Raw genomic sequence first — 23375 nt, forward strand, 5'->3', positions numbered from 1 at the left:
ATTTTAGTTGAAAATACAATTTCTCATGAATGTGCACATTAATTATTGTGAGAAAATCCCTCTTTTTGCATTATCACATACATATTTTGCTGGCTGATATTGCCGTTTTTTTAACTGAGGGGTATGCACTGGATTGGAGTGGGTACGGGCCGAGGGGTATGCACTACACTGCAGTGCATACTCCTTGGTACCCTTACATCAGTATGTAAGGGCACAGAGAGGTATGCACTGCACTAAGGTGCAGGGCATACCCCTTGTTGCCCATACAGCAGTATGTAAGGGCACTGAGGAGTATGCACTGTACTGGAGCAGATACCTCTCATGCCCATCCATACTTATGTAAGGGCACCAAGGGGTATGCACCGAACTGCACTGCAGTGCATTCCCCTCAGAGCCCTTACATAAGTATGTAGGGGCGCTGAGTAGTATGCACTGGAGTGGATACCCCTGGATGCACCCACATACTTATGTAAGTGCACCAACTGGTTTGCACAGCACATTGCAGTGCTCACTCTGCCTATAAGCTTAATTCTATAATCTCACAGAATTCTAATGTCATTACATGGAATAAACCAATCCCACCCACCCCTAGAAAACACACCAATGGCATGGAAAGTTAAATTACACTTATGAATTGCAGCACATGCTTTGCCATCCTATAGGTTGACAACAAAAACATTTCTTTAGGCCTATATGTGTGGCCTAACTGATACAGCTTTTCAATCTCAGGCAAATCTGTCAAAAAATCTGTTTGTGACATAAAGGAGTATACCTTTAAATATTAAATAGGCCACTCCTAATTAGACCCTCTATACCAAAGCCACCAAATGCTACATTCATAGTATATGGCTGTAACTGTTCCTATGAGAGAAGCCAAAATACAATTGAAATACTATTTTTGCTACTTTTGGTTTGCTATAAGCTATAGAAATCACTTAACCATTGTTTTAAGTATTTATAATAAATCCAATTCAATTGTGAAGTTGGATTTTTATGAATATAAAGAAAAAGAAACTTCTAAAAAGTTACACTTTTCTGCTCTGCATGAAAGCACATGATGGATAATTAGCATTACAACAAACAAATGATGGACGGAATGCTGACAATGCAGACATTCTCCCCCAGTCAAGAGATCTGGGTTAAATCCATCGTTCTTTTGCCCACTACGCCACCCCAGTTCAGACATGGCCATATGCAAATCAGTCTTGACCCTGTGCCTCATGGGAACAGTCCAGCCCGAACTGCCAAGCCATGTCTTCCCTGGACCGGAATCAAGCATCCTAGGACCGGTTTCTGGCTATCAGCCGTCATCAGCCAGGATAGCTTGACTCCAGTGGCGTAGTGAGTACGGGTCCCACGTCTGGGAATACCCATCCCACTTAGGGCGAAAAGCGTTACAACAAACAAATGATGGACGGAATGCTGACAATGCAGACATTCTCCCCCAGTCAAGAGATCTGGGTTAAATCCATCGTTCTTTTGCCCACTACGCCACCCCAGTTCAGACATGGCCATATGCAAATCAGTCTTGACCCTGTGCCTCATGGGAACAGTCCAGCCCGAACTGCCAAGCCATGTCTTCCCTGGACCGGAATCAAGCATCCTAGGACCGGTTTCTGGCTATCAGCCGTCATCAGCCAGGATAGCTTGACTCCAGTGGCGTAGTGAACACGGGTCCCACGTCTGGGAATACCCATCCCACTTAGGGCGAAAAGCGTTACAACAAACAAATGATGGACGGAATGCTGACAATGCAGACATTCTCCCCCAGTCAAGAGATCTGGGTTAAATCCATCGTTCTTTTGCCCACTACGCCACCCCAGTTCAGACATGGCCATATGCAAAATAGTCTTGACCCTGTGCCTCATGGGAACAGTCCAGCCCGAACTGCCAAGCCATGTCTTCCCTGGACCGGAATCAAGCATCCTAGGACCGGTTTCTGGCTATCAGCCGTCATCAGCCAGGATAGCTTGACTCCAGTGGCATAGTGAGCACTGGTCCCACGTCTGGGAATACCCATCCCACTTAGGGCGAAAAGCGTTACAACAAACAAATGGTGGACGGAATGCTGACAATGCAGACATTCTCCCCCAGTCAAGAGATCTGGGTTAAATCCATCGTTCTTTTGCCCACTACGCCACCCCAGTTCAGACATGGCCATATGCAAATCAGTCTTGACCCTGTGCCTCATGGGAACAGTCCAGCCCAAACTGCCAAGCCATGTCTTCCCTGGACCGGAATCAAGCATCCTAGGACCGGTTTCTGGCTATCAGCCGTCATCAGCCAGGATAGCTTGACTCCAGTGGCGTAGTGAGCACGGGTCCCACGTCTGGGAATACCCATCCCACTTAGGGCAAAAAGCGTTACAACAAACAAATGATGGACGGAATGCTGACATTCTCCCCCAGTCAAGAGATCTGGGTTAAATCCATTGTTCTTTTGCCCACTACGCCACCCCAGTTCAGACATGGCCATATGCAAATCAGTCTTGACCCTGTGCCTCATGGGAACAGTCCAGCCCGAAATGCCAAGCCATGTCTTCCCTGGACCGGAATCAAGCATCCTAGGACCGGTTTCTGGCTATCAGCCGTCATCAGCCAGGATAGCTTGACTCCAGTGGCGTAGTGAGCATGGGTCCCACGTCTGGGAATACCCATCCCACTTAGGGCGAAAAGCGTTACAACAAACAAATGATGGACGGAATGCTGACAATGCAGACATTCTCCCCCAGTCAAGAGATCTGGGTTAAATCCATCGTTCTTTTGCCCACTACGCCACCCCAGTGCAGACATGGCCATATGCAAATCAGTCTTGACCCTGTGCCTCATGTGAACAGTCCAGCCCGAACTGCCAAGCCATGTCTTCCCTGGACCGGAATCAAGCATCCTAGGACAGGTTTCTGGCTATCAGCCGTAATCAGCCAGGATAGCTTGACTCCAGTGGCGTAGTGAGCACGGGTCCCACGTCTGGGAATACCCATCCCATGGGGTACAGGGTCAAGACTGATTTGCATATGGCTGGGTTCAACCTGGAATGGCATGGTGAGCAAAAAAACGATGGATTTAGGCCCAGATCTCTGTACTGGGGTGAATGTATGACATTGTTCTGCATTCTGTCCATCAATTGTTATTTTTGCATTTGTCACCCCGAGTGGGAAGGGTATGCTCAGACGTGAGTCCCTTGCTCTCCATGCCACTGGAATCAAGCTTTCCTGGCTGACGAGAGCTGACAGCCCGAAACCGGTCCTAGGATGCTTGTTTCCAGTCCAGGGAGGACCTGGTTTGGCAGTTCGGGCTGGACTGTTCCCATGGGGCACAGGGTCAAGACTGATTTGCATATGGCTGGGTTCAAACTGGAATGGCATGGTGAGCAAAAAAACGATGGATTTAGGCCCAGATCTCTGTACTGGGGTGAATGTATGACATTGTTCTGCATTCTGTCCATCAATTGTTGTTTTTGCATTTGTCACCCCGAGTGGGAGGGGTATGCTCAGACGTGAGTCCCTTGCTCTCCATGCCACTGGAATCAAGCTATCCTGGCTGACGAGGGCTGAAAGCCCGAAACCGGTCCTAGGATGCTTGTTTCCAGTCCAGGGAGGACCTGGCTTGGCAGTTCGGCCTGGACTGTTCTCATGGGGCACAGGGTCAAGACTGATTTGCATATGGCTGGGTTCAAACTGGAATGGCATGGTGAGCAAAAAAACGATGGATTTAGGCCCAGATCTCTGTACTGGGGTGAATGTATGACATTGTTCTGCATTCTGTCCATCAATTGTTGTATTTGCATTTGTCACCCCGAGTGGGAAGGGTATGCTCAGACGTGAGTCCCTTGCTCTCCATGCCACTGGAATCAAGCTATCCTGGCTGACGAGGGCTGAAAGCCCGAAACCGGTCCTAGGATGCTTGTTTCCAGTCCAGGGAGGACCTGGCTTGGCAGTTCGGGCTGGACTGTTCCCATGGGGCACAGGGTCAAGACTGATTTGCATATGGCTGGGTTCAAACTGGAATGGCATGGTGAGCAAAAAAAACGATGGATTTAGGCCCAGAGCTCTGTACTGGGGTGAATGTATGACATTGTTCTGCATTCTGTCCATCAATTGTTGTTTTTGCATTTGTCACCCCGAGTGGGAAGGGTATGCTCAGACGTGAGTCCCTTGCTCTCCATGCCACTGGAATCAAGCTATCCTGGCTGACGAGGGCTGAAAGCCAGAAACCGGTCCTAGGATGCTTGTTTCCAGTCCAGGGAGGACCTGGCTTGGCAGTTCGGGCTGGACTGTTCCCATGGGGCACAGGGTCAAGACTGATTTGCATATGGCTGGGTTCAAACTGGAATGGCTTGGTGAGCAAAAAAACGATGGATTTAGGCCCAGATCTCTGTACTGGGGTGAATGTATGACATTGTTCTGCATTCTGTCCATCAATTGTTGTTTTTGCATTTGTCACCCCGAGTGGGAAGGGTATGCTCAGACGTGAGTCCCTTGCTCTCCATGCCACTGGATTCAAGCTATCCTGGCTGACGAGGGCTGAAAGCCCGAAACCGGTCCTAGGATGCTTGTTTCCAGTTCAGGGAGGACCTGGCTTGGCAGTTCGGGCTGGACTGTTCCCATGGGGCACAGGGGCACAGGATCAAGACTGATTTGCATATGGCTGGGTTCAAACTGGAATGGCATGGTGAGCAAAAAAACGATGGATTTAGGTCCAGATCTCTGTACTGGGGTGAATGTATGACATTGTTCTGCATTCTGTCCATCAATTGTTGTTTTTGCATTTGTCACCCCGAGTGGGAAGGGTATGCTCAGACGTGAGTCCCTTGCTCTCCATGCCACTGGAATCAAGCTATCCTGGCTGACGAGGGCTGAAAGCCCGAAACCGGTCCTAGGATGCTTGTTTCCAGTCCAGAGAGGACCTGGCTTGGCAGTTCGGGCTGGACTGTTCCCATGGGGCAAAGGGTCAAGACTGATTTGCATATGGCTGGGTTCAAACTGGAATGGCATGGTGAGCAAAAAAACGATGGATTTAGGCCCAGATCTCTGTACTGGGGTGAATGTATGACATTGTTCTGCATTCTGTCCATCAATTGTTGTTTTTGCATTTGTCACCCCGAGTGGGAGGGGTATGCTCAGACGTGAGTCCCTTGCTCTCCATGCCACTGGAATCAAGCTATCCTGGCTGACGAGGGCTGAAAGCCCGAAACCGGTCCTAGGATGCTTGTTTCCAGTCCAGGGAGGACCTGGCTTGGCAGTTCGGCCTGGACTGTTCTCATGGGGCACAGGGTCAAGACTGATTTGCATATGGCTGGGTTCAAACTGGAATGGCATGGTGAGCAAAAAAACGATGGATTTAGGCCCAGATCTCTGTACTGGGGTGAATGTATGACATTGTTCTGCATTCTGTCCATCAATTGTTGTATTTGCATTTGTCACCCCGAGTGGGAAGGGTATGCTCAGACGTGAGTCCCTTGCTCTCCATGCCACTGGAATCAAGCTATCCTGGCTGACGAGGGCTGAAAGCCCGAAACCGGTCCTAGGATGCTTGTTTCCAGTCCAGGGAGGACCTGGCTTGGCAGTTCGGGCTGGACTGTTCCCATGGGGCACAGGGTCAAGACTGATTTGCATATGGCTGGGTTCAAACTGGAATGGCATGGTGAGCAAAAAAAACGATGGATTTAGGCCCAGAGCTCTGTACTGGGGTGAATGTATGACATTGTTCTGCATTCTGTCCATCAATTGTTGTTTTTGCATTTGTCACCCCGAGTGGGAAGGGTATGCTCAGACGTGAGTCCCTTGCTCTCCATGCCACTGGAATCAAGCTATCCTGGCTGACGAGGGCTGAAAGCCAGAAACCGGTCCTAGGATGCTTGTTTCCAGTCCAGGGAGGACCTGGCTTGGCAGTTCGGGCTGGACTGTTCCCATGGGGCACAGGGTCAAGACTGATTTGCATATGGCTGGGTTCAAACTGGAATGGCTTGGTGAGCAAAAAAACGATGGATTTAGGCCCAGATCTCTGTACTGGGGTGAATGTATGACATTGTTCTGCATTCTGTCCATCAATTGTTGTTTTTGCATTTGTCACCCCGAGTGGGAAGGGTATGCTCAGACGTGAGTCCCTTGCTCTCCATGCCACTGGATTCAAGCTATCCTGGCTGACGAGGGCTGAAAGCCCGAAACCGGTCCTAGGATGCTTGTTTCCAGTTCAGGGAGGACCTGGCTTGGCAGTTCGGGCTGGACTGTTCCCATGGGGCACAGGGGCACAGGATCAAGACTGATTTGCATATGGCTGGGTTCAAACTGGAATGGCATGGTGAGCAAAAAAACGATGGATTTAGGTCCAGATCTCTGTACTGGGGTGAATGTATGACATTGTTCTGCATTCTGTCCATCAATTGTTGTTTTTGCATTTGTCACCCCGAGTGGGAAGGGTATGCTCAGACGTGAGTCCCTTGCTCTCCATGCCACTGGAATCAAGCTATCCTGGCTGACGAGGGCTGAAAGCCCGAAACCGGTCCTAGGATGCTTGTTTCCAGTCCAGAGAGGACCTGGCTTGGCAGTTCGGGCTGGACTGTTCCCATGGGGCAAAGGGTCAAGACTGATTTGCATATGGCTGGGTTCAAACTGGAATGGCATGGTGAGCAAAAAAACGATGGATTTAGGCCCAGATCTCTGTACTGGGGTGAATGTATGACATTGTTCTGCATTTTGTCCATCAATTGTTGTTTTCGCATTTGTCACCCCGAGTGGGAAGGTTATGCTCAGACGTGAGTCCCTTGCTCTACATGCCACTGGAATCAAGCTATCCTGGCTGACGAGGGCTGAAAGCCTGAAACCGGTCCTAGGATGCTTGTTTCCAGTCCAGGGAGGACCTGGCTTGGCAGTTCGGGCTGGACTGTTCCCATGGGGCACAGGGTCAAGACTGATTTGCATATGGCTGGGTTCAAACTGGAATGGCATGGTGAGCAAAAAAACGATGGATTTAGGCCCAGATCTCTGTACTGGGGTGAATGTATGACATTGTTCTGCATTCTGTCCATCAATTGTTGTTTTTGCATTTGTCACCCCGAGTGGGAAGGGTATGCTCAGACGTGAGTCCCTTGCTCTCCATGCCACTGGAATCAAGCTATCCTGGCTGACGAGGGCTGAAAGCCCGAAACCGGTCCTAGGATGCTTGTTTCCAGTCCAGGGAGGACCTGGCTTGGCAGTTCGGGCTGGACTGTTCCCATGGGGCACAGGGTCAAGACTGATTTGCATATGGCTGGGTTCAAACTGGAATGGCATGGTGAGCAAAAAACGATGGATTTAGGCCCAGATCTCTGTACTGGGGTGAATGTATGACATTGTTAAGCATTCTGTCCATCAATTGTTGTTTTTGCATTTGTCACCCCGAGTGGGAAGGGTATGCTCAGACGTGAGTCCCTTGCTCTCCATGCCACTGGAATCAAGCTATCCTGGCTGACGAGGGCTGAAAGCCCGAAACCGGTCCTAGGATGCTTGTTTACAGTCCAGGGAGGACCTGGCTTGGCAGTTCGGGCTGGACTGTTCCCATGGGGCACAGAGTCAAGACTGATTTGCATATGGCTGGGTTCAAACTGGAATGGCATGGTGAGCAAAAAAACGATGGATTTAGGCCCAGATCTCTGTACTGGGGTGAATGTATGACATTGTTCTGCATTCTGTCCATCAATTGTTGTTTTTGCATTTGTCACCCCGAGTGGGAAGGGTATGCTCAGACCTGAGTCCCTTGCTCTCCATGCCACTGGAATCAAGCTATCCTGGCTGACGAGGGCTGAAAGCCCGAAACCGGTCCTAGGATGCTTGTTTCCAGTCCAGGGAGGACCTGGCTTGGCAGTTCGGGCTGGACTGTTCCCATGGGGCACAGGGTCAAGACTGATTTGCATATGGCTGGGTTCAAACTGGAATGGCATGGTGAGCAAAAAACCGATGGATTTAGGCCCAGATCTCTGTACTGGGGTGAATGTATGACATTGTTCTGCATTCTGTCCATTAATTGTTGTTTTTGCATTTGTCACCCCGAGTGGGAAGGGTATGCTCAGACGTGAGTCCCTTGCTCTCCATGCCACTGGAATCAAGCTATCCTGGCTGATGAGGGCTGAAAGCCCGACACCGGTCCTAGGATGCTTGTTTCCAGTCCAGGGAGGACCTGGCTTGGCAGTTCGGGCTGGACTGTTCCCATGGGGCACAGGGTCAAGACTGATTTGCATTTGGCTGGGTTCAAACTGGAATGGCATGGTGAGCAAAAAAATGATGGATTTAGGCCCAGATCTGTGTACTGGGGTGAATGTATGACATTGTTCTGCATTCTGTCCATCAATTGTTGTTTTTGCATTTGTCACCCCGAGTGGGAAGGGTATGCTCAGACGTGAGTCCCTTGCTCTCCATGCCACTGGAATCAAGCTATCCTGGCTGAAGAGGGGTGAAACCCCGAAACCGGTCCTAGGATGCTTGTTTCCAGTCCAGGGAGGACCTGGCTTGGCAGTTCAGGCTGGACTGTTCCCATGGGGCACAGGGTCAAGACTGATTTACATATGGCTGGGTTCAAACTGGAATGGCATGGTGAGCAAAAAAACGATAGATTTAGGCCCAGATCTCTGTACTGGGGTGAATGTATGACATTGTTCTGCATTCTGTCCATCAATTGTTGTTTTTGGATAATTAGCATTAGCCTTCCTGCCCCCTGTCAATACTTCCTCTTGATGAGGCGTGAATATTGCTCCAAGAGTAGAGACATTGGCTTAGGCCTTCTAGCAGGAAGATCTGGGTGTAGAATATGTAATTCATGTCAGCTTAGGAACAGCAGATGACAATGACTCGGGAACTCTAATAATTTGAAAGGGACCAGGGTGAGGTCTGCCTATGCTACCCTTGGCCAATTGTAGCCAGCTTGGCACCAGTCCAGTGGGCGCGCGAGGTGGTCCCAAAACCAGTTTGATATGGCTGAGGAGTAGTGGACTGCTCATTTCTGTATAAACCCCTTCTGGAAGCACTCTGGACCTTCAAAGGGACCTTGCGGTTAACATATCTGATTTCGAGAGGACTTCATGGCTTGCAGTTTCAGATTTCAGACTCAGAAATGTTGGCGAGCGAAGGTGAAAAAATTTAGAACCAATGAGAGGAGTTTGGTAGAAAAGAAATTAGAATTTGCCTGCATCTCGGAGCTGGCACCGACCGACTTCCGGTCAGCAGCCCGACGTCCTGATTAGAATGCAACTGATCACTTTTCGGTCGCATTCCGACATTTCCCTATGGGAGCATGTATTACATCCATAAACCGACTGTAGTACATGCTCCCATAGGTAAATGGGAGGAGGTTTTTATTCCTGCACCCCGTGGTAGGTACCGTCACCATGGGTGCAGGGATTAACCTCATCCCCAAAGGAGGCCACGCACACAAAGGGGTCCTGCTAGGGGCCCCCAAACCCGCTTTCCGTCAGGGTTTCCATGTCGGAATGACTGGCATGGTAACCCTGCCAGAAACCATGCATCGTAATCCCAAGGGCAGAAAGACTGCCCTTTGGGATTAGGGGCCAGCCTCCGATTGGCCGATGGGTTCCTTGAACCCGTTAGAAGCCAGCCGGAATGACCAGCTGGTTTAGTTTCCGAACACCAGCATTGTAATGCAACGGTCAAAAAGTAAACCGAGATGTGGCCCTGACAGTCTCCAACCATCAATCAGAGCCTTTCTGCGCCACATCATAATCGTCCCCATACTCTTTACTTTTTTTTCCAGTTTTGCCCTAAATTTTAATCATTTTGTGCCAATTTTCAAAGTCAAATTTTCTTCTGTTTTTAGAAATGTTTTATTGTGTAATGTTTTGATATTTGAATTGTTTGGTACTGCTAAATACTTTACATACATTTTCTTATGGTAAGTCTGTCTGCTATGTGCCATATCTCCTAGAGATTGAGCCAGGTTATGTATTGAGCTTCTCTATTGGATGTGACAAGTTTTTGGATATAGTACTTGGGAGGACTCGTAGCCTTTCCAACCAATAACTTAGAATTATGTTGTTGTGATTAAAATTAGGTTAAATTGTCCTTATGTTATTTTCATTAAAGGATGCCAATATGTATACTCATTTCCTTAAAATGGAGCAGATTTTGAATTTAATCAATGCCTTAAATGCAGATAGCAAAGATTGCTTAATTTCCCATGTATATCACTTTCCCTCAAATTCTTTATCAAATATTTTGAAACAGGGAAAAGTATTACAGCATCACACTGGAAAATAAGTGATCCTCCTGGAAGTTATTGTTTTACTCCAGAGAATGCTGCGCAGCAGTACATGGTTGCAAAATTATTTCAGGTGTCTGTCACTCTTCACAAAGGTATAGCATATTTAATATAAACACGCATGGCTAGAACAGTTTCAACCTTGTACAAAAGGTGGGAATTTGTATTTGTGTCAGAGATATTAAAATGTTCATTAAAATGACAGCTAGTCATAACCATTGCAATGTGCAATGGCCTGAAAACATTCACCTACTGGAGGATTACAAACTACTGAAAACCTCTTACAATGTAAGCACTATCTCTTTAGTCTTTGACTTTCAAGCAGTCATCTCTTACACTTACAAGTTGTTTTGAGTTAGAAAGTATAGTTCAGGTAGTATATCTATAACTCTCAATAAATATAATGGCCAAGCAGTTATAATCTTTTAGAAAAAATATAACTATTACTATAAAGAACACATGCCCAGCAAGGGAAATTCCATGGCACTTACAATGCTTCTGCATAACTTAGCAAATTGCTCTGTAACTCTTCAAGACTCAGCAGGTGGATTGTGCGAGAAATCGAGAAGTGCAATAGTATTGAACCAGCAGACAAGAGCACAGGGCTAGGAATACAAGTATCTTAATGTCAACGTTGGTCCCCTGAAGAGTGATTGTGGAGTTAGCAGTAATTGTCACACAGGTAATGCTGCTTTGTGGGTGGGGCAAACACTTCTCTGAGGATCATACTGCTTAGTAACAATTGCCACCACAGCAGTTACAGGACACAGCTTATGTTAGAAGCAGTGGACTGGACGGCCACTAGGGATTAATGCTGCAACCATGTTACAGACAACAGCCTCATGCTTGTGATGGTTTGGTGAAGATGAGATTCATGTACAGGATGCAGTGGCTTACAGTGGGTGATGGGTCACTAAGAAAAAGAGTCTTGATGGGGTTTCTCACACACTGGCCTGATGCCGGAAAGGATACTCGTTGTTGAGTGTACTGCTCAAGAGCATCAGCTTCTTTGGCTTGGACTGGGCAGCTTGTGGCTTGATCAGAGACTCTGATGGCGTTAATGCGGGTTCTCAGGGCCCCTGAGAGTCTACCTCCATTTTCGGAAGAGCTCACCTCCATAGATCATGTCCTTAATCTTCGTAGTATGACTGCTAGCCTCATAGGGATATTTTGCTTTTGGTTCTTCACTTCCCCTACACGTATGTGAAGGTTTTTCTTCAAATCAAAAGTTGAGTATGTTGCTAGGGTCAGTGTATATCCTGTCCTAAGGCAATTGCTCCAAGTCTAACTGATAAAACTGAATGGAGGACCAATGCTAAATAGATGGATTTTCTTTACAGGTGTGCCTCAACTCCATGGCATTGACCACTGGGAAGACGTCTCATATAGTTTGTCCATCAGCTTTCAGGCAACTGTTTGGCCAACTAGGTGCGGTTGCTGGAATCTAAAGAGTAACATCAATATAATTGTAAAGCGTTGTAGACGTCCCTATTTTAGGTCCATTGTCTGAGAAATGATATCAGGTGAATGGTTTTAGGTGACCATGTTATTTAATCCATGATGGGCCTCCAATTCCACAGTACCATGAGTCACCCTTCATCCTCAACTGCATCTCTTTAGGAAACCAGTCTTTATGGAGACTTCTTTGCAGATTTATTTTTATATGGAGGGCTCTAATGCCTGCAGACGGCACCCATGACTGGAGTTACTTGGGTACAATATCAGTGCATAGCTTAACAAATTCATTAAAATATGATAAATCAATGCATTGATGCATCCACTTTACAGAGCAAATTGCAAGACTTTGTATTCTGCCTTCCAACAGTTGACATACAGCTTTCAATCCTTAACAATCACAACCTCATTACTGATACTAATAGGTCCACCCAAAACTCTCAATGTTCGCTTCTGTTTTGATTTAATTTAGAATTAGAAATACTGGCTTTTAAATGTATTCTTTTAAAAAGAAAAATATTTGTCACTTGCCTCAAAGATGGCTAAGCTTCAAAATTTAAGCTATCGCTAACCTTATATTTTAAGAAGTAAAACAGTGTTACCAAAGATCTTACTCCCTTGAGTCTTCCTATTTTGAAATGTTGAATATTAAATGGCCAATTATAGAAACTTCCATATTACTAAGAATAGAGCTCATCCTCAGCAAAGTCTTTCCTTAATACCAACCATCCTGATTGCTAAGCTTGATGTGAATATTGTTGATTGTCATTCAACCTGCTGCATATAATAAATCTGGTGGAAGGTGTGCCCATATTCAAGGCTCTGCCCTAAGGAATCTCTTTCTCCAACAAATACATGTTTCTAACCACTTAAGGTCTAGGCGCATTTAGTGATGAGTCACTACTGTCACTGCCACTGCCTCTTGCATGGTCCATTCCACCCCTTGAGCCTAAATTCACAAAGGTAAACTTATAATTTTGTGCAAGTTCACTCTTGTTTTGGTATCCACAAACTACCTGGAAGCAGGAAGTTTACGACTGCAGAGACCTGCAGTGGGGTGCAGAACTCCGGACATAAAACAATAGCCCTGTCATCCCTATTTTTATTTGCACAGTCCTCCGACCTAACTGTAGAGTCTCTGCAGTTGTAAACTTACTATTGACTTGTAATTTGTGAATACCAAACAAAGAGTAAACTTCCCCAACAGTGTAAGTTAATATTTGTGAATTAGGCGCCCTGTGTACAGGTAGCAAGAGAACAAACTTGAAGAACTCATCCTACATTTCCCATACAAGCACTTGACATTGTTGTCAAGTGGTATTAGTGGCAACAAAACCCAAACACACAAAATTAAGGCGTTAATTAACAATAGATTGAGAGGTTGCAATGATCCGCCCCCTTCGAAATAAATGCAGATGAACACAACACATACTTCAGCTGAAAGGCGTAGGAGTAAACAGTTATCAACTTTGTAATATTTAGCGAATGCATTTGCTTTTCACACTTTCATGGAAACTAAGGCTTGTGTATCAGTGTTTAAACATTCTGCTGCAAGAGAAACATTTAAACTGATTGCATTTCCACCTAAGTAAACTTTAATCCTACAGCTTTCAGCATCGTGTACACCATAACGCTGATGAGTTCATTACGCCTCTGAAATATGCACCTTACTGTTAAATAGACCTGGCTGAATATCTTTTACACTTTTGCATTTACACATCTTTATCAAGCAGGTTTGAAGAGTACGGCTGCCAACAAATGTACCATCGGGATTTTCCATGCTTAAGTGATTTGTAATTAGTGTAATGATCCTTAATGACTAAGATAATATAGTATGAGAGTGAGGAAAAAAATGCTCTGCAAATTCAGAAATGTCTAGCTCTATAAGTGCCCAACATCTGGAGTAGCTGTATGCACTGCTCTAGTACCGAAAGGTATGCACAGTGGTATACCTACCGCTGGACCTACCAATCTGTTTAGGTTAGGCTCTGTTCAGATTGTTTAAATCCTCCATCTGTCATCTGTACTGCCATACTGCACCAGATTTCAAAGCTAGCAGATCTTCAACCACACCACCCAAAACATGCATTGCAAAGCCAGTGAGGCTGGTTTTGAAGTGCTTAAGTATTCCAGGAGCATTTGGATATGCCTGTGTAAGCATATTATACCAAGACCTGTTGGCTATTCCAACTGTTTAAAATTTTTTTGCAATTCCTCACTGAAACTCACACCTTCTGCCCTTGTGATTCGTGGATGAAATCGCCTGGAAGAGTGTTGCATAGAGCCACTGTTGTGTGTAGATGATCACAATTCACACCTTGTGTCGGGGTCAGGCTACTCCAGTGCTACTGACAGATGTTGACAGATGTTCAAACAAAAGAAGTCCTGCCTTAGCACACCTCGAGCGCCATCTCCGGTTTATATGTTTATTATGTTTGATAGAGCATTTTTTACAAATGCAAATTAATGCAACTAATGTGTAGAAATAACATTTAGGCCTAAAACTAGAAGTTACCTTTTTAAAAGGCAAATGGGGGCACCAGGCTTCCATATCTGCCCATGTTAAGTTATAAATACTTATGAACGCAATTTTTCTTTTTTCATTCTTACTGACCTTAGGTCAACATTCTTAGTAATGTCAACATGTGAAGAGTTCAATGATAAAATATGGTGAAACAGCATGATTTACTAGAAAAGACAGTTTCGACCTTCCATTCGACATATTTTTCATAGACTTCAATAGAGTATTAAATAATGTACTTACATTTTACCTAAGTGTTTCCTCATGAATAAGATTTGTAAGTTATAATGTGTGAGAAAGAGATGATTTCCTTTGTGGAATAACAGACCTAACCGTGACCTGTTTTAGTTTACACATTAGGAACCAGTGGGAACCAAACCACGACTTGTACAATGTTGTCATTATTGTTACATATAACACTATCTGTAAGGCTTTGTTTCAAGACAGCATGGACGGTGAAAGTGCTTTTATTGGTGGGAAGGATGAACTGCTGCAACAGTCATTTTAGTTGTAGATATCAAAACGTTATATTAGTGTGTGTTCCTAGACTAGGGACAATCTTCTCCCCACACACTCTTTGCGCTTCTATTCCTTTGAAGAGCCAGACTCTCAATGGGGCATATCAGCAAGGCGAGGCGATAGAATTATCGCCGCTTTTGCGGCTGTTTTCGGCCGAAAAGTGGCGATAATTTTATCACCTAATTAGCAAGCTCATGCTAACGCGTGAAAACTTGCGTTAGCGTAGGAATTCCTAACGCCCAGCTTTGCATCTCTAATGAGATGCAAAGTGGGCGTTCCTGACCTGACATGACAGGAGAAATTTCGCTAAGCGACATTTCTCCTATCATCAAGCCCCACGCTATGAAGCATTGCGGCAAGAAAAGTAGCGATAACCCCTGTTATCGCTACTTTCCTTACGCCTGCTTCAGGAATGACTTAGCCATGATATCCTATGGAAGGTGGATATCATGGCTAAGTTTGTGAGTCCCTATCATCAAGCTAACGCCACATTGTGTGAGATTATCGCTGGGTTTCCAGTGATAATCTCACGTTAAGCAGTTAGTGTGAGGATTTTTATCACTTTTGAGATAAGCGTTGCTAATAGCACGCTATCTCAGCGATAAAAATCCACGCTAGCCGGCGATAATTATCCAAGCGCTAAGTGCGCTTAGCGATAATTATCGCCGGTTGTTGCTGATATGCCCCTAAATTTTGTGCTCTAAACAGAATTTATGCTATTTTTCTGAGATTCCACTGAATTTCCTGTGCTTCTCTTCATGAGAAGTGCTATTAGAATTGCTTAAAGGTTTATGCTTTCACCGCTCGTTTTCTAAGTCTTTATGGGTTCAATATACTTTTTACATCCCAAGATTTAGAGTAGGGATTTTATTCATATGGAACACGCATAATGCTTTATGTTCTGCATTGTATTTTGAGAAGAATAAATTGCTGATTAATGAAGAAATACTTGCTAAAAATAGTTGAATAAAACCCTTTAAACTCTCATAAACATCTCATCATTGACTCCCAAATAATTGATATTTAACTGTGATGAGTAATTTGAATTTTGATTTGCAGGTTCTGATTACTTCTTAACTGTCATCCACGCTCTGAAGATCAAGGGCCCAGTAAGAACAATAACTATATATTCTGGTGTGTCGAGACACAGATTCTGACTCTTAAATCAATATTTATTAACGTCCCATGATCCAGCAAATCTGGTAGCAGAGGACGGTTTACGTAGGGAGAAAGAGGAGTTGCAAAATTTAAAAAGTGCCCAAGGTAGATAAAAACCTCAATGACCATATGCCCATAGCCCTAGTTTGAAGATTAATAGAGTTCTAAAGGTGCTAAATTGAAGGTTTGAGTATTATTAGGGATGTGCATTGCAAGTTATCTTATTGTGATTTGTGAATTGTATAAGCATTGTTGTGTTGAATTAAATTAAGGAGCTAATGATTTGTTGAGACTTATGTGCTTTATTTTGAAACAGGGGTTATCAGACTAAGAAGTAGTCTAAGATCCAGGGATAGAGAATTAAACAAAGATTTGATTTTGGTATTATTGTCTGCTAATGAGTTGAAGTGAAGGCTGTGAGACATCCTCGACTTCACAATTGAGATAGGGACCGTAACAGATTGTTGTGACTGTACCACTATTGATAAGTGATAGTGGATCTTGTTGCTCAAACGTGACACCATTGATTAGGTGATTTACCCCTAGAATTCATTGGTGTGCGTCAAATTCTTCTTTTGTCTCTGAAAAGTTGAAATGTGTAAAACCCCAAAATGTTGGTTCTTTAATTGTTCTGTTTGATTTCTTTAGAATAAGCAGACAAACACTTATTGTATGTGCAGAAAATTGTTGAATTGCAGCCAAGTGTCGGTAGAAAGAAATTATAAAGGAGGGTGAGACTCTGCAAGGAGCAGGTTGTGACATCATATTGTGTTACGCTGGTAGTGGTCAGTTGCTGTGAAATGCCAAACTAAGATTGACTGAGCTATATGAAGATGCGTGCTGCTATTGGTTGTTTGGGTCACAGAGTTACGCGGAGATTGGGGAAAAGGATTACTGAAATCTGATTATACGTGACAGAATCAAATCGTTGAAGGTTATATTTTGTGCTTTGCCATTTGTTGATTTAATTATGAAAAATATGAAGTTTATCAAAGCAATTAAAGGTATGATAAGAGGTGATGTGACTGTTGCTATTCAGGAAGGTGAAGGGTCACCTCCTGAGGAAACGCCTGATTAAGACGTGATGATTGAGGAAGGGTTGCACACATGTGAATGGCTATTTCAATGCTGCAAAATCACTGAGAAAGAGGGTGCATTGAGTATTGCAAGGTGGCAAACATTTGAACTTGGAATTATTGACAGATTGAGAGAAAAACTTTGTGAAATGAAGCCACGTCCTAGACCTACACAGTTTGGAGCCTTAGGTACTTGGTAGAAAATGTCTCAAGTAAGAGAGATGGAGACATATAAGAGATGAACTAAGTGAGCTGAAAGATTTTGCAGACACTTAATTGGATGAAAAACAGCATAGATGAGAAAGGCGGTAGCAGCAGGAACCAGATTAAATCCAGTTAAAACAAATGAGAAACCGGAAAAACCTGAGGAACCCGAAAAGGATAAAGCCGAAGGAGAAAAAGAGACAAGTGAATAAATAAAAATCCAATTCTGATACTGATTCAGGAGATGACTATTTGGGTGAATTATTGACTACGTGTCCACCACCTTATGTGAGTCCTGTGACTGATACTGAAGAATCAACACATGACAGTGGCTACAGCCCCTGTTGATGCAAATGCATATAAAATTGATAGACCATTGCCTATGACCCAGCCTGCTGCAGCACAACTTTTAATGACACAGCCTGATATGAAACAGCCTGTTACCCATCCCGTCATAACAACTAAAGTGCCAGCTCAAGCAGGGACTGTTCAGAAAGTAATGCCTACATGTTTTACTGCTTCCATGGTAACTGCACCAGCACCCGTTACTAGGGTAATCGCAGCACAGCCACTAGGAACGTGCACGCTGAATGACCCAATTAATATTATTCCAAATACAGCAGCTCAAAAAGGTGTAGGAGGAGCACCAGCAACAAGATTTATCACAACTTCACAGAATTCACATATTGTGGTCTGGATATACCCACAGATTATTCAATCATTAAGAGAGCAACATAGATTAGTCTTAACTACACAGGGTGAGACAAACTTGTTTGAGGATAGGATTTTTCCCCCATGGTTGAGGAGGCTGCCAGAGCTAGCACCAAGACAGAATATGCAGGAGGTTCAGAAGTTAGTCAGAATGTGGAGAAACAGAGAGACCCTTAAATGTCCCGAGAATTAAAAATAGAATTAGAGGAAATAATTAGAGGCTGTTTGGATCTGTATCGCATTAATCAGTATCAAAGTGCAAAGAAATCCCTAGTAGAGCAGCTACAGTACACAAAAAACTGACTGGATGGGCAAATAAATATGAAGTTGATCTTTCAAAAGGTACCCCATTGCAGAAATATTTTAGAGTGCCGATAGATGATTGTTGGACTTGGCCCTGGCAGGTTCACCCCTGAACTTTTTGCTTATATTGGTGACCTGGTGGTAGTGATTTTTGGTTTCTGCGCACTTTCCCTGTGTCCCAGAGTAAAGTGCGTGCGCACTCTGAGTGCGTGTGGTGAGATAGGCCTGCCCTCCCATAGGAATGCATGGGGAATGTATGTGTCCCTGGTAGTTCCTGATGCGTGGGGTGTGCAGGCTCGAGTTTGGTATGTGCGGACTCGTATGATTGAATGCTGCGCGATGATGTGTACGGCGTGCATGTACCTAGTGTGGAAGTGCCACTTCTAGAAGTGGGCACTTCTGTGTGCAGTATGAAATGTGTGCCTTGTCTAGCGATTGGCTGGTTGAGGTCATGTGACGGGCTAGGGAATCCCCAGAGTCAGGATGAGTCACCCAGTGGTGAATGGGGAGATCAGCAGCTAAATGGGTGGGAGGAGTACACCTGGGTCCTGAATAGGGCTGGGCTTTCCCCACACAATGCTGGCTCCGCCCCCTGTGGTGCGACTGATGACCCTGGCCTGTTCTCTGAATAGGGAGAGGGGCTGAGCAAAACAAAGTGCTCAGGAACCAGTTGTAACTGGTCCGCCCCTTCCCTGCACCTTGAGACAAAGGGTTTCACTGTATAAAAAGGGGCTGGGTCCCCTTACAATTGGTTCTCTTCCAGGATCCTATCTGAGGGGGGCTGCTGCTGCTGGGCGCCAGGAGAGACCGCCACTGGGGACTGCCTCCCTGCTGGAGGGCCCTGTGAGCTGCATCTGAAGACATTGTTTCTGGACCTAGCTTTTATCCCTAAGCGCCTGGGAGCGCTTTTATCTGCTTTATAGCGCCAGGAGCGCTTTACTTTGGACCCCAGCGCTGAGAGAGCGCTTCGGTGTCGACTCTGCCGCACCGAACTGTTTGCCTAAAACGAGGGAATCCCCAGCGTAGGGATCCCCCCTCGTGGTGCCGAGAATTGCAGCGGGTGCCCACCCCGCATTGTGTGCTCGTTGGCGGGTGCCCACCCCGCTTATTTGATTATTTAGTTGGCAGGTGCCCACCCGCTTGTCTGTGGTGATTGCGAGGGAGCCTACCCCTCTCACGAGCAGAGAAATCACCGCCGCGGCCGGGGAAGCCCAGGAAGTCAGGCAGCGCTGACTGGGACGGGGGTGTGGCCCAACCAGGAAGCGGACGGGAGCCTACCCCGCGCTCCTGGGATCCTGACCACGAGAGGAAAGGAAGCCGTGTTGTGATCCAGGGAAGCGGACGGGAGCCTACCCCGTGCTTCCCTGAAGAGGAGAGAAGGACGAGAAGCAGTGCCGTGACTGCCCCAGCCCGCCGCAAGAGAAGTGCTGCTGGAGTGTTGCCGGTCCCGTAGGGCAGACGGCAGAGAGCGGAGGCGGCGCGGGAGTCCCCGGAGAGCAGCCCGGTAAGTGCGAAGGGCTGGGGGACTCCGCGCATGTGTTGGGGGTGCCTGTCGGTGTCCTTGAGCCCGCGAGGCTCCAACATGCTAGGGGGCATTGTCTGTGTCCTTGAGCCCGCGAGGCTCCAACGTTCTAGGGGGCATTGTCTGTGTCCTTTAGCCCAGTGAGGCTCCCACGTACTCGGGGGCATTCTGGTGGTTTCCGAGCGCGAGTGCGCTCCAACGAAGGGGGTACCAGTTGTTTCATGGTAGAGCGGCCCCAGAAGGCAGCGGGCCGCTCCCCCCTTTCCCCACAGCGACGTTCAGAGCCACGAGGGCTCCAGGGGGCATTTCATTTGGCTATAGCCCAGAGAGGCCCCACGTGATGGCTATATTTGATTTAAAAGGCACAGTGGTGCCCAGGCTCCTTTTCCCAGCTGCCCAGCACTTAGTGGGCAGCTGCAACGTTTAGGTTGTGGCCTTTACGCGTTTGGCTTGCGCAGCTGGCGCAGCCTTGCTGGACATAGGGCGTCCTAGCCCTGACAAGGCCAGTTGGCCTAGGGACTGCCACAGGTGGTGGCTTATGTGAGTTTCTCGCTAAGGTTCCTAATCTGCACCTTGGAATGTATTTTTATGCGTCAGGTGCCTTGTTTTACACCGCTGAATGTATTTTATGCATCGTGTGTTTTCCTTCCTTACACCGCTGAATGTATTTTATGCATCATGTGTTTTCCTTCCTTACACCGCTGAATGTATTTTATGCATCATGTGTTTTCCTTCCCTACACCTCTGAATGTGTTGTGATGCATCATGTGTAATGTGCTTATACCCCTACAGGTATTAGGTGGTGCTAGTGAGGTCCTGGTTCCCTGCGCGATATTTTCCTAAGGGGGTTAGGGTTGCGTAGGTGGTACTTACCTGTTACCAGTAGTTACTGGTTGTGTGCTACATTTGCTATTTTGTACTACAGTATTATTCCCATGTTCTAAGTGCTATGTTCTAAAAGTGCTAATTCCTGACAGTGGTCCATGTGGCCCTGTCCCCTGTACACATAATCCCTTGTAAATTCTGCCCATGCCTGTTGGCATATTGTAAAGTGTGTGTTTTTATCTAATGTGTTTTGGTATAATACAAAGGCTATTTTTATATAATACCTTGTGTGGAGTTTCCTTTGTGGTGGGCCTTGGGTGTTGTTGCTGGGTGCGCGCGCAAACACTTTACACATTGCCTCCGGGATAAGCCTGACTGCTCGTGCCAAGCTACCAAGGGGGTGAGCAGAGGTTATCTTTGGCGTGTAACTCCCCAGCCCTGACTAGAGTGGTGGATTCTGCCTGGCTTTGAAGCAAGCCTTATCCAACCAGAAATCGCTATTTCTAACATTGGTGATCAGCGGTGGGATTTGGACTTGTGTTTGCGCTGTACCGCAGCAGCAACTGGCTGCACTACAAAACTCTGCATTTAGATATTCACATGTTTTGGGGATTATTGTTTTTATGAGTTCCATTATTTCCTCTCCTGAAGGTATCATTGTGAATTGTGTACTCCTGTGTTAAGCTCAGACCCCTAGGTTCCCTGTGTTGAACTTTTCTCGAGAACGTCCGCCAAAATGGAGCCAGCTTTTAATTTCTGTGGTCTGTTTAGATACAGTATGTTAGAGTTGGTCAGGTTCTGTGAAGAGAGAGACATAGAGGTGGGTAAGTCAGACACCCAGTCCAAACTGAGGGACAACCTGATCCTATGGCAAAAGGATGAATGGGAGCGTGAGCGCAGTGAGGAAGATAGGGCCCGGGCCGCACGCCAAGAGGGTGGTGGGTCTGTGGGGAGCCCTGAAGATTCAGAAGAGGAGGAAGATTACCTGACAGGGACGCCAGTAGAAAGTGAAGACCCCATAGATAGGGAGTCCTTTGCTGGGTCCAGTGTCAGGAGCAGCACCCCCTCCCTTTCCCTGTCCCCAGAGGAGTGGATAGATAGGAGGGAAGAAAGGGAGCATCAGCTGGCCATGGAGAAGCTCAGGTTAGAGCATGCCAAGGTGATAGCGCAGCTGGGGGTGGAGGAGAAAAAGTTTGAGACCGAGAGGGTCTTAGCCCAGGAACAGATGGCGGAGGCTGAGAGGGCCTTCGCCAGGGAGAGATTAGCTCTGGAGGGTAAGTTGTCCCCAGAGCGCAGTTGTGGTTTTCTGGATTCACCAGTAAGGGTAGAGTCCAGTGGTGGCAACGATAGAGAGCCCAGTGCAGAGAGTCCCATTCCCCATTCCCAGAGTATGGTACCTGTTTCCCAGGAGGAGGAGTTAAGGTTGAAATTCAGGGACAGTAGGAAACTGTCTCACCAGTCTTGGGAGGAGTTTGTGGATGCATGTGAGAATGCACTGTTTGATTGGATAAGAGTTCCCGCAGGATATTATTATGATAAACTGTGTGATCTGGTTCTCAAAGAACACCTGCTCAGATGTTGTGTGCCGGGATTGCGCCAACACCTGTTGAGGTGTGGATTGTCTGGGCCATTTGAGCTTGCAGGGGAAGTTGACCGTTGGGAGGGTGCCCAAGGTTCTGATGAGGTATGGGAGAGTACTTCCAACAGCAGTGGCTCAGGTATCTTCCCGTCCTGGATGGGGGTGGAGGCTCAGAGTAGCCCAGCTTGGTCCCAGCATAGTGAGAGGGGTGTAGGGGCTCCCGGCCTATCTCAGTGGAGTAGGAGTGAGTGGGTGACTGCGAGTCCCCAGAGGCCCGAAACCCAGGCTCATAGCCTGGATGATTTCTTCAGGGAACACCAGGTTGGGGGCCTAGGCTGTCCTGTTAGGCCATTTGAGGAGGCTCGTCTAGGGTATAGAGAACCTGGAGCCTCTGTAAGTAGAGCTCCAGTGGTTCTGGTGTCAGGCAGTACGGCTCCAGTAGGGGGGTACAGAAGTCCAGCGAGAGGGGTGGCATGGGGCTGTGTTCCCCGGTGGAGGAGCCAGTGGGTCAGGGACCAGCCGAGAGGGCTGGGTCTCCTAGAGGTGACCATGGTGACCACACGTCTGTCCTGGGAGATCTTCGCGCACTGTCAGGTGGACAGGGGACGGGAGATCTGCGCCAGGCAGACTGTCACGCAACATATGAGGCATATGTTACCCTCGGGGGATACTGTGTGAGTCCCCAGAAGTCCTGGAGTGCCAGGCAATTATTCCACCAAAGGTTCTAGACCAGAGGTTGGGAGGCCAGGTTCAGGATCAGCCTGACCTGAAGGGTAGGACAACTGTAACCAGTGTCCTGACCGGTTCGTCTTCCAGAGGTACCGCAGCAGTTGGTGGGGAGCAGGACTCTGGAAGGGGGTGCAGAGGGTGGGAGAGCCCACCTCTGACCCCGGTGCAACCTGAGGGGTTAAACCCTAGGTTGGGAGACCAGTTCTCAGGGAGGGGTCCTGAGCTGGTGATTGAGTTGCATTACAAGGGTGCCTCTCAAAGGAAGAGAGGGCGGAACCCTAGAAGGAGAGGTAGGGGGAGGAGAGCCTCGCCCGTGACTGTTGGTCAGCTTGAGGGTTCATACCCTGGGCTGGAGGATCAGTGGCTGTTCAGAACCGCCATGATGAGGGGAAGAGTGGAAAATGGTCACTATGTGCCAGGGGTTACTACCCCCCACTCTGTGGTTAGGCAAGGACCGGTGGCACCTGGATGGCCTAGGGCCTGGTCCTGGCCGCGGACAGCTGAGGAGTACCAGTGGGGTAGCCCAGTT

The sequence above is a fragment of the Triturus cristatus genome, chromosome 3_2 (genome assembly GCF_964204655.1).
Source record: "Triturus cristatus chromosome 3_2, aTriCri1.1, whole genome shotgun sequence".
Classification (NCBI taxonomy): domain Eukaryota; kingdom Metazoa; phylum Chordata; class Amphibia; order Caudata; family Salamandridae; genus Triturus; species Triturus cristatus.